The 15322-nt window shown below is 39.3% G+C and overlaps 1 non-coding gene across 1 annotated transcript; it reads left to right on the forward strand.

Moving 5' to 3' along the window:
- The first annotated feature begins 2417 nt into the window (after positions 1 to 2417).
- On the forward strand, positions 2418 to 2524 carry LOC112535672. Its single transcript, XR_003079758.1, has one exon. It is a non-coding gene; the product is annotated as a small nucleolar RNA R71 (small nucleolar RNA).
- Positions 2525 to 15322: the final 12798 nt, after the last annotated feature.

Below are 15322 nucleotides of genomic sequence, written 5' to 3' on the forward strand. Positions count from 1 at the left end.
TGAACAAGGTAGGCACTCCAAAATAAAAGGAATAAAATACATAAAATGAAACTAATTATGGGAGTCCATAAAAGAAATTGGAAAACTAAGAGAAAAACAAGACGACAAAAAGAGATAAAAACTAGAAAATCTACTAGATACTGCCCTTGATGTGTACTTTAACGCTTCAAAATATGTTAGTCCTCGAAATTACGTACGAGCATCAAGTAGGCTAACTACTACAAAACTCAAGAATAAACACACCCCAAGCAACATATAGTAAAAGGTTTAATAAGATAGCATGTCCTCAAAATCAAACTCACTACAAACAGACTGAAATATCTAACTACAAATAACTACATAAAATAAAATAAAAAAAATGTCTAAAAATTCAGAAGGCAAAAATAGATTCGGGAATGCCTCCCGAAGGCGCTTCTTTTTGTTCGAGTTGTCTAGCTGGACTCTACATCAGCATTCCTGCATCGCGGGCAAATTAAAAAGGTAGGCTCAATGTAAGTTGGGGCTCGAGGCATATAAGCACAATGAGAGGGTCCGATGTGTGCGGTAGATGACCAAGGAGGCGCTCTCTGGACCGATTTGGGATGTCCATTCATCCACTCCGAATTCCAGCTAAGTGACCTGTCAAAAACAAACTTGCAACTACCCTTCTCGGGTCTATCATAGCACAAAGTCTCATATTGATACAAGTTGTTTTTTTCAGATGAATAACACATACAAATAGGGGAAGAAACATGTATAGCATCATCCATTTGTACATCTTGTGGTTGTGTATTACATGCAAGATCAATTCCATCAATACTACAAATGGCATGAACATGGTCGGTGGAAGAACTATCAAATGAAGGTAAACTAAAAGTGACACAGTCATCCCCTACATTAAGTTCTAACTTCCCCTCAAATACGTCTATTTTAGCTCTAGCTGTGGCAAGGAAAGGTCTCCCCAAAATTAATGGTACACCATGCTCATTGTCCATATCCAAAACCACAAAGTCCACAGGAAATATGAACTTATCTACCTTAACTAGCACATTTTCCACAATTCCCCTAGGAAGCTTAACAGAACGGTCAGCTTATTGAATGCACATCCTAGTGGATTTTGCCTCCCCCAAACCTAGCTTATTGAACAAACTAGTGGGCATGACATTTATGCTAGCCCCTAAATCAGCTAATGCATCATCAACACACAAATTACCTAAAGTGCAGGGAATAGTGAAACTCCCTGGATCGTGACGTTTCTCTAGCAACTTGCTCTGAAACACTGCTGAGCACTCCTCGTTAAGTTGAACATAGACGACCTCCTCCAACTTCCTTTCTCTGCTAAGTATGTCCTTTAAGAACTTAGCATACTTTGGCATCTGCTCCAATGCATTAATAAAAGGCAAGTTAATATGCAGTTGTCTAAAAATATCTAAAAACTTACTAAATTGCTCTTTCGCCTCTGCTTGTTTAGCTCTAGCAGGATAAGGAATTTTAGGTTGATATTCCCTGACTGGAATTGATTTCACCTTTTGTCCCTCAGGTTCCCTATCCTTACTGCTCGCCTCAAACTGCACATCAATAGTGGCGTCGTCAAAAACAGGCTTAGAAGGAGCTGAAACTAACTTACCTGAACGCAAAGTGATGGCATTCACGTGCTCCCTCGGGTTAGACTCAGTGGTGCTCGGGAGCACTCCTTGCTGCCTCTCAGACAACATCTTAGAGATTTGGCCAATCTGGGTCTCCAAGTTCTGAATCGAGGCCTGCTGGTTCCTAAGTGCACTATCAGTTACTGGAATCTCATCTTCGTAGACGTCACAAACTTCACCATAAGCTCCTCTAAATTTGACTTCTTTTCTGGTAGAGGAGGAGCTTGTGCGAGCCTAGGCCAGATATTCTTTGCGGTGATGAAGTCTCTGAAAACCAGTGGACCACGAGCGTTATTGTTCCTCTAGCTGAAGTTGGGATGATTGCACCACCCAGGGTTGTATGTATTCTTTGTAAGGATCGTTCGCTACCTTGGGGCATTCCCATATAGTCAACTGCTCAACATCGGAAGACATAGCGAATTGGATGGAAAAGTAGTAGAGGATGAAGCAAACATACCTCCATGATGCAGTTTGCCTTTATGTCGTGCCACCATAAAACTTCGCGACCAACGTGCATGAACCGGCATATGGAGTTGGTCAATCTTCTTGGCTAGAAGCTCCACCTAAGCTGCCAAGGCTACTGTAGAGTCCACTTGGTTGACCACTCCCTGTCTTCCTGGTCGGCTCCTAGAGGATTGCCACTGATAGTTGTTCATGGCCATTTCCTCTATCAAGTTCTGAGCCTGCTCGGGCGTCTTACTGTTTAGCGCCCCACCTGCTGCAGAATCCACCATCTGCCTCGTTGCAAGGTTCAACCCGCTGTAGAAGGTTTGAACCTACATCCACACTGGCAATCTGTGATGTGGGCAGCATCTCAAAAGATCTTTAAACCTCTCCCATGCATCGTACAAGCTTTCATCATCAAACTGCACAAAAGAAGATATGTCATTTCTAAGTTTAGCAGTTTTAGCGGGAGGAAAATACTTATATAAAAATTTCTCAATCAACGCCCTCCAAATAGTAATCATTTGCTGTGGAAGGGATTGCAACTATCTCTTAGCTCTGTCCCTCAAGGAAAATGGAAACAATCTCAACCGAATGGCGTCATCAGTTATTCCGTTTATCTTGAATGTGTCACAAATCTCTAAAAAATTAGAGATATGTGCATTGGGATCCTCGCTGGGCAATCCTCCAAACTGCACGCTCTGCTGGATCATCTGGATCACGTTGGCTTTTATTTCAAAATTGTTGGCTTCATTGTACTAGTTTTCGTCCCATCCAAAGATGGTCGAGCAAACTCGTACATCGTCCTCTGATCCTCATCGGCTTGGGGGTTGAGGTTCTCCATCGCGTCAGTTCCTTGAACCTAAACTGTAACTCCGTCCTCCTCCTCAACTGCCTGCAAACGTCGTCTCAATAATCTGAGAGGCGCTCGCAGGTCGGATAAGGGTGCTATGGGATCGGGGTTAGAGCTCCGGTCATATACTACACCGAAGCCCGACAACCAAACAACCACCAATCAATCAAAAATAATATAACAATAAATAATAAGAAAATAAAAAAATAAAGAATAAATGAATAAACAAATAATGACTAAATTAACACAAAAATAATTCACTCTAGTTCGCCGTTACTGTTCCCCGGCAACGGCGCCAAAAACTTAATGGTCTATTTATGCAACCTACACCTAAGGCAGTGAACCTACCGATGCAGCCTAGCACTAGTGAGTATCAAGGTTGTATCCCTGGAGATCGGGTGAACCTAGAGTTACTACTGTTTGCTATGTTATCTAGTCTGAAATAGGGTGTGAAAGTTCTAATGTTACCAGCTAATGGTTATGAGTGCAAATAAGTAAATGAAGGACAACGAACAATCAAAAAAACAATTGCAAAGAGAGAAACAAACCCAAAAGGGGGCCTAAGTGATGGAATTCTAAAGATGGATTTTATGGATTGCCGATCTTGCTTACCCGTGCCTAAATCCTGAATTGAACCCGGTTCCTCTCTCGAGCTTACCGAGTTCCTAAACCTGCACTAACCTAATGGAATCTCTTCCTATCGGATTATTACAAATTAGCATTAAGCATGATTTAAAACTATTAAGAGTTATTAATTCTTAATCCGATGAGTAAATCAACTTTATCTCTAAGTGTTAACTACCAGTTCTTACTATTCAATGTCCAGTTGTAACAAGCATTTCTCAATGTCAAGAAACAACCCACAAACAATTAATTCAACATCTCAAATTAACTGAATCAAACTTTTATTACTAAATAGCAAGAAGATTGCAAGAATGACAATTACAAATCTAACAATTAAGCATAATCCATCAACAAAGGTGAACCCCAATGGGTTCAAAAGATCTAGCTACTCATGTTCATGGTTAAAGTAATTAAGGAACAAAATAAGGAAAAGAAAATTAAAGGCATGTACACCTTTCTCTTTCAAGTTGAATGAGAAACCCTAAATTAGCAAATTCGAAATCTCAAACCCTAGTTGCTTCTTGAATGCTCCCAAAGTTTGTCTTGATCTTCAATTCGATGTTGGAATAAGTGAAATCCCTCCTTCAATTGATGAATTTGATCTCTCAAGGTCTACAATTGAGGTATAGGAAACAATTGATTAAGTGTGTGTCTTGGAATTGAGTTCAAAATTCGTGTCTTTTCCAAAAGAATTCAAAATTGCCTATATAGTTGATTCAGCATGGCCGGAGTCCAGGCTGTGATGATTCACGGAGTCCAGGCAGTGCTGAATCTGTGGAGTCTATTATGCTGACTCCTTCCAAGCCGTGCCCAAGCCGGTGCTGAGCCACCACAGGCCGTGCTAGAGGCCTTGGTGACTTCGGAAGCCATACTGAAATGGCACACTTGGGGATAGCTTCTTGGTAATTCAGCACGGCCGGAGTCTAGGTCGTGCTCAACCCTCGAGGTGCTAGTCCTCACCCAATTTGATGGATTTTGGTCCGTAATCACACGTATTTCCCTCGATTATTGATGGTGTCCTTTGAAAATGACCTGAAACGAGAAAGGAAACAAAAGACAGGTGATTCTAGCATAAAATGGGATAATCATGCATAAAAATGTAAACAATCGGGCATGAAAACATGTGTAGTATGATGTTTATCAGCCCTATAGGCTTATGTATGGGAAGTCTTGTCATTTACCTGTTGAATTAGAACATAAGGCTCTTTGGGCCCTTAAAACTTACCATTTTGATGTTGATTCTGCAGGTAAGGAGAGACAGTGGCAGCTGAGTGAATTGGAGGACTGGTGTCAATAGGCATATGAAAACTCTTCAATTTACAAGGCTAAGACAAAGAAGTGGCATGATCAGAGGCTCAAAAGTTCCAAGGAGTTTCAAATTAGAGATAGAGTATTGCTATATAACTCACGTCTTCATTTGTTTCTAGGGAAGCTCAGGAGTCGATGGTCGGGGCCATTCGTGGTTAAGGAAGTTTTCCCATATGGCACAATCGAGCTTCATCATCCCGAGAAAGGTGATTTCAAGGTCAATGGACATAGGCGCAAGGTGTATCACGGAAACTCGTTGAAGATTGAGCAGCGGGTTAACATGATTCTGTATCTGCAAGGATGATCCATGTCGAGTCTAGCTAAATGACTCGAGAACCAAAAAGAAGCGCCCTTGGGAGGCATTCCCATTTTAGCTTTATGTTTTTCGGTTTATTTTTATATTATCAGTCATTTACATGCTTGATGGTATTTAGAACACTTACTTTATATACTAAACGTAGTTGTATGAATCTAGGATTTTAGTGACTTAAGTCAAATTTTTGGTAATTGGTAAAGACGAACTTCCCTATTTGATACATTTTACTTGAATTATAGCCTAAATGTGTGCGAATATGTGTTGAACGCAGGTAGGGAATTTAGCGACTCGAGATGAAGAAGAAAAGCTTGGACTTCACCCGTCCACCATGATTTCCGTGAGCATCACGAGTTGGATCAGCACGGCCGGAGTCATACTCGTGATGAATATGCACATGAAGAGATTGGGAAATTAGCCGTCCACCATGGTTTTTGAGGCCACCACAGGCTGCAACACCAGGCCATGCTGATCACCACGCCCGTGCCCCAGCCCGTAATAGACATGTACGTAAAGCATAAAATAAAATCAGTCATCCACCACGGTTTTCGAAGGCACCATGGGCAGCACAGCACGACCATGCCCTCACCCATGGTGAACTAGCACGAGGAGGAAGCTTTAGGGTTCAGCACTGGCTGAGTCCTGGCCGTGCTGACCCCCGTGACTATATAAGCATGCCATTTCAAAATATTTCCAACTTTTCCCCCTCTAAGCTCTAAGGTGTTGTTTCTCCTTTTTCTTGATTTTTCTTACCTGTCATGGTAATTTTAAGTAAGTCTCTCCTCCTTTTGCTTTTATTTGGTTAAATTTGATTTTTCTTTTATGTAATTTTTATTAGTTATGACATTTTGATATGCTCTAGTAGTTGTCAATATTTATTACTTTGATTGGGTTATTGTTTTGTTTTGTTACACTGCTTAAGTTTGATTTAGATTAGATTTAGTTTAGGTTAGTTGCTATGTTTGTGTGATTTTGAATAATGAAATGTTAACTGTGGGGTTCGGCAATAATAAAGTTTATTTATAGAATTTTATTATGAAAAATTAATAGCATAAATTTTCTTTATTTGGTGCACAACAATGTGGGCTGGAATGCCATTGTGAATTGGTTTTCTATAGAAAATTAAGGGTTTAGTCTTAGCTTTAAGTCTAAAGTTTTTTGTTAGTCAAATTATAGCAGTTATGTTGCTAAATTTTCGGTATAATTTATGTTAACTTGATTTCTTGTTCAAATATTAATGATTGACTGTATTAGGCAATATGAGGGACCGTGATCAATCCCGTCGAAGGCAACCGCAATGCGCCGCTACCAGCAAGCGCCTGCGTGGCGAAGGAACATCTTCCTCCACTTCACCAGCACCAGCACCAGCAACCCCACCATAACAGTAACTAGTCCGAGCACGAAGAACACCAGCTGCAAATCCACACGTACCTGGTCGACATCCCTTGTGGATATTTCAGAATGTTGATAACGAGAGCCGCTTCCAAGTTATGAGATGGAAGCAAGTAATGGATGGATGTTGCATCGACTTTGTATCCCTAGAAAGAGTAGGATTGGCTCAGGATGTGCATGCACTATTCGACACTCTGCCTTATGCACGGCTCTTCGACATCAGTAAGCCAACCTACCGCGAGCTCATAATTGAATTCCTCAGCACCTTTTTTCTGCAAGAACAGATCACAAACTGGCATCAGCCTAATGCAGTTTACTTCAGACTTGGAGAAAGGGAGTTCTCAATGTCAGTTCCACAATTCGGCATGCATTTGGGATTATGGACTGAGCAGGAGACCTCAGGCGAGGAGTATCAGGGATGCATTTACATCAACCCAATCTCGTACGAGACCATGTGGGATTCATTAGTACTCAGGCCAGAATCATACTACCCCAGCAGGTCTAAGGTGTCTAGCCTTTAGGATCATCTCTGTTATCTCCATACTTTGTTAGCTTACAAGATTACAGGCAGGGGAGATAGTTTTGGAGCGGTCACATAGACCGATGTATTCATCCTCTAGGCTATGCAACATTGTAAAAAGCTTGACTTGGGATATCTGTTGGCTCATCAAGTCCGTTCATTCATAGTCGACGCCTAGAAGAAGATGCACTGCTGTTTTGGCCCGTATGTGACTAGGTTGGCCAAGAAACTGGATGTATTGGACAACTGTCTGTCTGAGCTTTCTCAGATTGGTGATATGACATCACTAGGGATCAGACAGATGATCAATATGCAGATGATCACAGCTACTCAACACCCACATGACATAGAGTACAGGCTCGTCAGCGCAATTGTAAGGGAGGCTAGAGAGGCAGCAGCTAGAGGAGCCCAAGACCCTATGGTTGAGATTCCAGATGTTAAGATTCCTAACCCAGCCGGAGTGTTTATGCCTGCTCTTGAAGCCTCCTCTTCTTATTTTGCAGGGACATCGAGTGCTCAGATTAGTGCTTTAGCTGACCAACTAGATCGAGTTTGTGATTTACAGCAGTAGCACTATACTGAGTTTGTGCAGCACATAAAGGATTTTGGGCAGTTTTAAGAGGAGACTAGGGCACAGTTTTAGGGTTTAAACAATATGGTCCAGCAGCTTATGCATAGGCTGGATAGGCAGGCTACCCAGACACACCTAATGTCGGAGTAGATACAAAGATGGCGAAGACCGAAGCATAAAATCAGCGATTCATTGATGATATGGAGTTCGATCTAGCAGGTTGCTTCACGGACCCTGTGCCACTACCACCGCCCCCTCCTTCAGCGCCTTCCCTTACTCCTCACCCTCCAGCCGATCCAGCCAGTGAGGATGCGCCTTCAGCAGACTACCAGTAGTGACAAAAATTTGCGCTCTATTTCTTTTTCCTTTTCCTTTTTATTTTCTTTCTTTATTTTTATTTTACTTAATTTTTGTTTCTTTTTGCATTTTCATTTTATGTTATTTTCTTTCATTTTTCTTTCATGTTATGTTATTTTAGTGGAATACTTTGCTTTGCTTTCATTTTGCTTTCTAATGTGCTAGTTATGTACTATGCCCGATTTTATTTTTCTAACACTGTGGGCAGTGCTATACTCAAGTGTGGGGTAGGTATCTGTGGCTCTATCCCTTGATTGTTTAGGCAATGATAATGGACTATTCTTAGGATGTTAGGACCTAGGTTTTTCATGACATTTAAGCTTAGTCTATTGTTTTGTAATTAATGACTTAATTTACATACTAATAATTGATTGTCCCTCTCGATTTTTTTGTTCTTGAAAGCAATTTCACTGTATTCAATATGTCAATTTGGTCGGGTTAAACTGGTGTTACTTAAGTTCCTTGCAAATTTACAACCTTTGACTTTGAACTTTGATTATGCTAATCTCTTATACAATTTATGTGATGATTCAATTGATAAGTCTGGGAACCAATTGCAAATTTTAGCCACTTCAAACATGAGTTTTTGAACCAAAATTTGAGCATCCATTGCACATTATGCTCATGATTTGTCTTGTTTGAGTGTGCGTTGTACTTAATTTTGTTTCTAGAACTTGCTCTGTAATGCTTGTTGAGGTTACATGAATTTTTGAATACCATTAGATGATTTGGGGAACTTAGGAATTCACCACATTCGGCCAAAAGCCTACCCTTTGTTTCCATTAGTCAGCTAGTTTTGAGCCTTAACCTTTTCTTCATGATTTACACCTATACACTACAAATACACCATTCTATACATCTACCTTTCCTTTCACCTTGTAGACTGAATAATTATGTTTTATGCTTCTTTATTTATGGAATCATAGTGCCTAACTTTGTTATAGATTCACTTAGTCTTTTTAGTCATTCTTTGATGCTCCCTTCAATCCAAATTAGATAACTATTCTCATTGTTTATGTCATTAATCATGCAGCCCCTATATAAGCTGTTGTAATATATATACACATTATTTAAAAAAATAAACAAAAGAAGAACAAAAAGAAAAAAAATCTGACTTATTTCTTAGCTCTTAGCTCTTCTGAATTTAATTCTTGTAAGCATCCTTTACTTCAAATAAGGCTTAATGAGTATTTTTATTGTTTTGGCATTCAGATCCTGAAGTTCATTTTAAATAATTGCATGATTTTGCAATATATTTTACACTTCTATCCAAATATTCTTACCTTTAACTTAGCCACATTTCAACCCTTGTAAAGACCCTTTGATTTTGGTATTCATTTATTCGCAGTAGCGAAGATGAGATTGATGAGCAAGCTTATGGTAAACAGGTTGTGTGCAGCTGTGTTGAGCAAATTTTCTTGTTTACCTGTAAACACTGTGAGTGATTTGAGAGATTCCTGTGAGGCAATGGTTCCTAGTCTTTAATGCTGAATTGTTATATAAGTTGTACTTCGAGATGGTACTATTATAATTTTTCTTTGGAGGTGTATAATTTGTTAGTTACTTGAATTTCATGCTTTATATGTTGAATAAGGTTGAGTTATGAACTTTAGCATGGATTTTGAAGGGTGATTGTTGCTTGTGTATGTATTGAGTTATTGATTGCTTGAGGACAAGCAAAAGCTTAAATGTGGGGTGATTTGATGTGCATCATTTTATACATGTTTATATGCCCAATTGTTTATATTTTTGTGCATAGTTATCTTGTTTTATGCCAAAATCACTTATGTTTTGGTTCCTTTTATGTTTCAGGTTATTATCGATGGACATTATCAGTAATCGAGGGAAATACGCGTAATTACGGACCAAGGAACTTGTGTTTTGGTTCCTTTTATGTTTCAGGTTATTATCGATGGACATTATCAGTAATCGAGGGAAATATGCGCAATTACGGACCAAGGTTGAGCAAGGCCTGGACCCTGGCCGTGCTGAACCATCAACACTTGACCCTCAAGAGTGCCATCTTGGCACGGTTTCCGAACCACCAGGGCCTCCACCACAGCCCGTGATGGCTCAGCACGGGCTTGACCATGGCCGTGCTGAGAGATTTATATAGGCAAATGCGATTTATTGATTGGGGTTCGATTTTCTGACTTTGTAATACCCATAATTTTCCTTTAATAATGATAATAATAATAATTAACAAATGAGTTTTTATTTAAATTAATCTTGGAATGATTTAATGGAAATTTTAATGCTAGACAAATAAATGAGTTATTTTCTATATCCAATTAGTTTGATTTTTAAGAAATTAAATAATTAAATTATTTCAGAAATAAATTATATTTTTAGTTATTCAAATTTTCTCCCAAATGAATATATATAAATTAAATTATATTTGAGAGTTATGGAAGAATTTGTAAAGAATATTTTTTATAAAAGAATTTTTGGGGAAAAGGGTATTTAATTAGCTAATGGTGTAAAATTTTAATTGGAAATATTTATCAAATTAAGTAATTAAATTAATTGTGTGTTAGGACTAAATTGGAAATTTATCTTGGAATAAGGATTAAAAGTATAATTTTATTAATATGGGGTTTTAAAGAAAATTTGTATGTTTGGTATTTTTGTAATTAAATATCTTGGCAAGGGCTTTTTGGTAATTTTATATTTGAAAGCAAGGGTATATATGTAATTGTATATTTTCTAATTTGGCCCAAATTAAAATAGTTAAGGGTTAATTGGAAATTTCACAGGACGAAATTGTTGTAATTAAAAAAAGTTGAGGGACTAAATGGTAAGGATGTAAATTTCAAGGACTAAATGTCGATATGGAGAAGAAGAAAAGAGGAAAGAGATCGGGGAGAGAGAGAAGGTGGGGGGGAGAAGGAAACCAGAGCTGCGGTCATTGGTGGCCGACCACTAGGGCGCGGAGCTGGCCGACGAAGCTAATGGCGTCGGCGAGTGTAGCGGCAGCGGCTGCAGCACGCGCAAGGAGGAAGGTAGCTAAAACTTCCTTACCGCCGTGCATGCGTTTCCAGCGACTGTAGCTGTTGATTCTGGTGGCGATCGACTCCCCTTGGCGAGAGCTTCCTTTTGGCGGCAGCGGCGACGTGAATGGTGGCCAGAGATGGAAGTTCGCGGTGGAGAGAGAAAGTTAGGGGCAGCCAGTGTTTTCTGGCTTTCTCGGCGAGCTCTAGCAGGGGATGGATGATCGGAGGACATATCCGGACTCTCCTCGGCTCAAGCTTCGCAATGGTACCAGTTTTGTGACGATCGGACTCCGTTTGCAAATCGACGGTCGAGATCATCCATAAATTTCTCAAGATGATCGGGGGTCGGATCGGAAGATCGAAAGCGGGAGTCATCATTAGCGCATCGTCTCGAGTCCGTTGGTGTTTTTGGATCATCGATCGAGCGATCAAGCATCTCGGTAATTCTCTGACCCGTTGATTTTAAAATTCTTTGGTAAAGTTATATGTTTATTGAATTGTGTTGAATATTAGAAAATATCATGTGTTAAAATATTTGTTTGTCGGACTACCTGCCTTAGGTTGTGTTTTGTGATGTATGGTGGAGTCGGAAAATTAGTGAAGTCTCGGGGACTCGACTCCCGTTAAAATGAATTATTGATTATTCGAAGTGTTTTCTGGCAGGTCCTGGACCCGTTTTACGGGGGGTAAATGTCCGTATTGTAGGGGAGGTTCTGCCGAATTTATGGTAGAATTTACCCGAGTCAAGATTCTTAGATAGTTAGTCCTAAGGATCTAGACCTAGGGTTAATTATCAACTGTTTCAGCGTTATTAATAAATTATTTTCGCGATTAGATAAATCCGTCAGTTCGGCTCGCTCCATCTGAGACATTGGAGCAGAGCTAGGAGGTCGTCAAAGCTGTGAGTTAAAGTCATATATTTGCTTATGTGTGTCATGCTAATATTTTACGCGATATCTCTAATTTAATGATTAATATTTTGATTATTTAGTTCTGTACTGTTTATATATGTTTCCTTTTTCTGCATTATGATTTTATCGATTTTGTGTTGACTCGGGACGAGACGGCAGTAGAACATAGTATTTTGATGAGTGCACCGATATAAATCCGAGAGTGATGGAAAAAGGGTAAAATGGTAAATTTAAAAAGGAAAGTTTAGGACTTGCCCTAGTCGAGCATCGCTCTCTGGGCTTAGTAGAGTGTGTTTGTCGGGGTAAAGGTCCCTAGTCGAGTATTGCTTTCTGGGCGCCGGCTTAATTGGAACCTAAGTGACCAGACTGGAGTTAAGGACCCTGGTCGAGCTTCGCTCTCTGGGCGCTAGTCTTATTAGAGTAAAGAGCCGAAAGGCTAAGAGTGTTAGTGATAATTAAGTGTCTGAACTCGATTTAAGGACCCTGGTCAAGCCTTGCTCTCTAGGCGCTAGTTCTGTTAGAATGAGAGAGAGTCAAGATGTTTAGTGTTGGGATTAGGGTTCTGCTGAGGTACTCTGTCCCGTAGTGTGTGAAAATTATTTTATTTAAGCATGGCATGACACATTTATTTGTTTTGCATGACTTAGTATTTATTTCAAATTGAATAAATGTGTTATTGAAGTGTTTTGTAATGGTTTCTTTGGATATATGATTTTAACTCACTCTCAATTTTACTGTTTTTCAGATCCGTGATTGTTAGACTTCCCGCGGCTCTTATCTAGTAACCTGACTCCTTCATCATCGGGTGATATAACTGACTTGGTCTGTTAAATTGTAAAATTCTGAGATTCTCCACAGTAGAAATAATAGACTTGTCAATTGTAAATTATCGTAGTTTTCAGTCTTGCCCAATTCTTCTGGCAGACCGAATTAAATATGTGGAATGTAATGGTTAAGAAATTGTGACATCAGTAATATTAGATGAGATTTAATTGAGTTAGTGAGTGTCAGGCTTACTACGGGATTCGGTGGCCTTACGCCTACCCATTCCCTAGTGTCTGTCACGGGCCCACAGACCGGATCGTGACAGACTTGATTTTACATATACATGCATAAGCCATCTTTTTCCAGATTTCAATATTCAACTTTAGGAGACCATTTCATCTATTGAAGGGAGGATTACATTGGTTTTAACATCAAATTGAAGATGAAGAGGAGATTTGGAGGCATTCAAGAGGCAATTTAGGGTTCATTATTCGGAATTGGGAATTTAGGATTTTTCATCCAACTTGAAGAATAAGGGTGTACATGCCTTCAATTTACTTTTCTGAATTTGTTCTTTACTTTGTGTTGCTTATTAGTATGAGTAACTAAATTTGTTAAACCCATTGGGGTTCCTATCTTTTTGGATTTTTTAATGTTTATGAGACTTTGATTATCAATGCTTGTCTCTTCTTGCTTTTATTATTAATGAGAAATCACATTATTCATAAGACGTTGTGAGTTGTAGTATTTAGATTGCTTTATGTAATTGAGAAATTTATCTAGTAATTGGAAATTTGAATAGCAAGAACTGGTTAATGATCACTTAGAGATAAGGGTAATTGACTAGCTGGATTAAGAATTAACAAAGCTTAATAGAGGCAGGTTAAAGCTTAATGCTAATTTAATAATCGATCGTTAGGAAGAGATTCCAACTTTAGGTTCTTAAATTTAGAAATTCGGTTATCTCGAGAGGGAAACCGAATTCAGTTAAGAATTCATCCACTGGTAATTGCAATTGGTAATCAATAAAATCTCTATCTTCACTAAAATCCAACTAGCTTAGGTCCCCTTGGGTTTGCTTTTTCCTTTGATTGTTTCACTAAATCCTTTCAGTCTGTCTGACACTTAGTTAACCACTTGTTTACATTAATCATAGAGTAGCAACTTCACTAATTTTGTTAGGGTTAGATATTATAAGACGCTGTAGTAGTTCTAGGATCACCCTTACTCGAGAATACGACCTTGATACTCACCGTTAATGCTAGTCTGCATCGATAGGTTCACTGCCTTTGATTATAACTACACAAATAGCCTATCACCACGTGGTTTCTAGAAAGGGTATTCAAGTGGACCTCAAGAAAGTGAAGGCAGTGACTGATTGGCAGAGACCGACTATGGTGACAGAAGTTCGCAGCTTTTTAGGATTGGTAGGTTACTACCGCCGGTTCGTGCAAGACTTTTCAAAAATAGCAATGCCTTTAACTAGGCTAACTCAAAAGAATGTCAGATTCCAGTGGACAGATGCGTGTGAAAGGAGCTTTTTAGAGGCTGAAAGATGGTTTGACTTCAGCTCCAGTGTTGACTTTACCATCTAGAACTAGTGGTTTCACAATGTATTATGATGTTTCCAGAGTGGGTTTGGGTTGTGTTTTGATGCAACATGGTAAGGTAGTGACTTATGCATCTAGGTAGTTGAAGAGGCATGAATAGAATTATCCTACCCATAACTTGGAGATGGCAGTAGTAATTTTTCCCCTTAAGATCTAAAGGCACTATCTCAACAGGGAGATGTGCGAGATATATACGGATCACAAGAGTTTGAAGTATATATTTCAGTAGAAGAAGTTAAATTTGAGGCAGAGAAGATGGTTGGAGCTTTTGAAGGATTATGATTATACCATTCTTTACCATCCAGGTAAAGCAAATGTAATGGTAGATGCCTTAAGCAAGAAGTCAGCAAGTAGCCTTACTCATATCAGCACAGAAAAAGACCTATGACTAAAGAATTGCATGAACTGTATGACCAAGGGTTACAATTGGAGATATTGGAATTTAGAGAACTTTTGGCACATTTCAAGGTTAGGTTCATGCTTGTCGACAGAATTAAGTCAACTCAGAGTCAAGCCCCACAATTAAGGAGGATCTGGGAAGAAGCGTAGCAAGGTCAAGCTAATGATTTTATTATTGGTGAAGATGGTAGTCTCAGGATGGGCACTAGACTATGTGTTTTCGATGTGGATAATCTCAGAAAGGAGATTCTAGAAGAGGCTCACTATATAGCTTACAGTGTCCACCCAAGTTCTACCAAGATGTACCATGATTTGAAAGACATTTATTGGTGAAACGGGATGAAAAAAGATATGACAAAGTTTGTTTCCAAGTGTTTGACGTGTCAGCTGGTTAAACTGAAGCACCAAAAGCCGTTAGGTTATTGCAGCCGTTTCCCATACCGGAGTGAAAATGGGAAAGGATTACTACGGATTTTATCTCGGGTTTGCCTAAGACTTTGACTGGTTATGATTCTATCTGGGTAATTGTGGACCGATTGACTAAGTCAGTGCACTTTCTACCTATGAAGACTACTTATTCTATGGTTAAGTATGCAAGGGTATATCTGGAGAGAATTGTAAGTCTTCACAGTATTCC

Source organism: Ricinus communis, chromosome 2 (genome assembly GCF_019578655.1).
Source record: "Ricinus communis isolate WT05 ecotype wild-type chromosome 2, ASM1957865v1, whole genome shotgun sequence".
In the NCBI taxonomy this organism is placed as follows: Eukaryota; Viridiplantae; Streptophyta; class Magnoliopsida; order Malpighiales; family Euphorbiaceae; genus Ricinus; species Ricinus communis.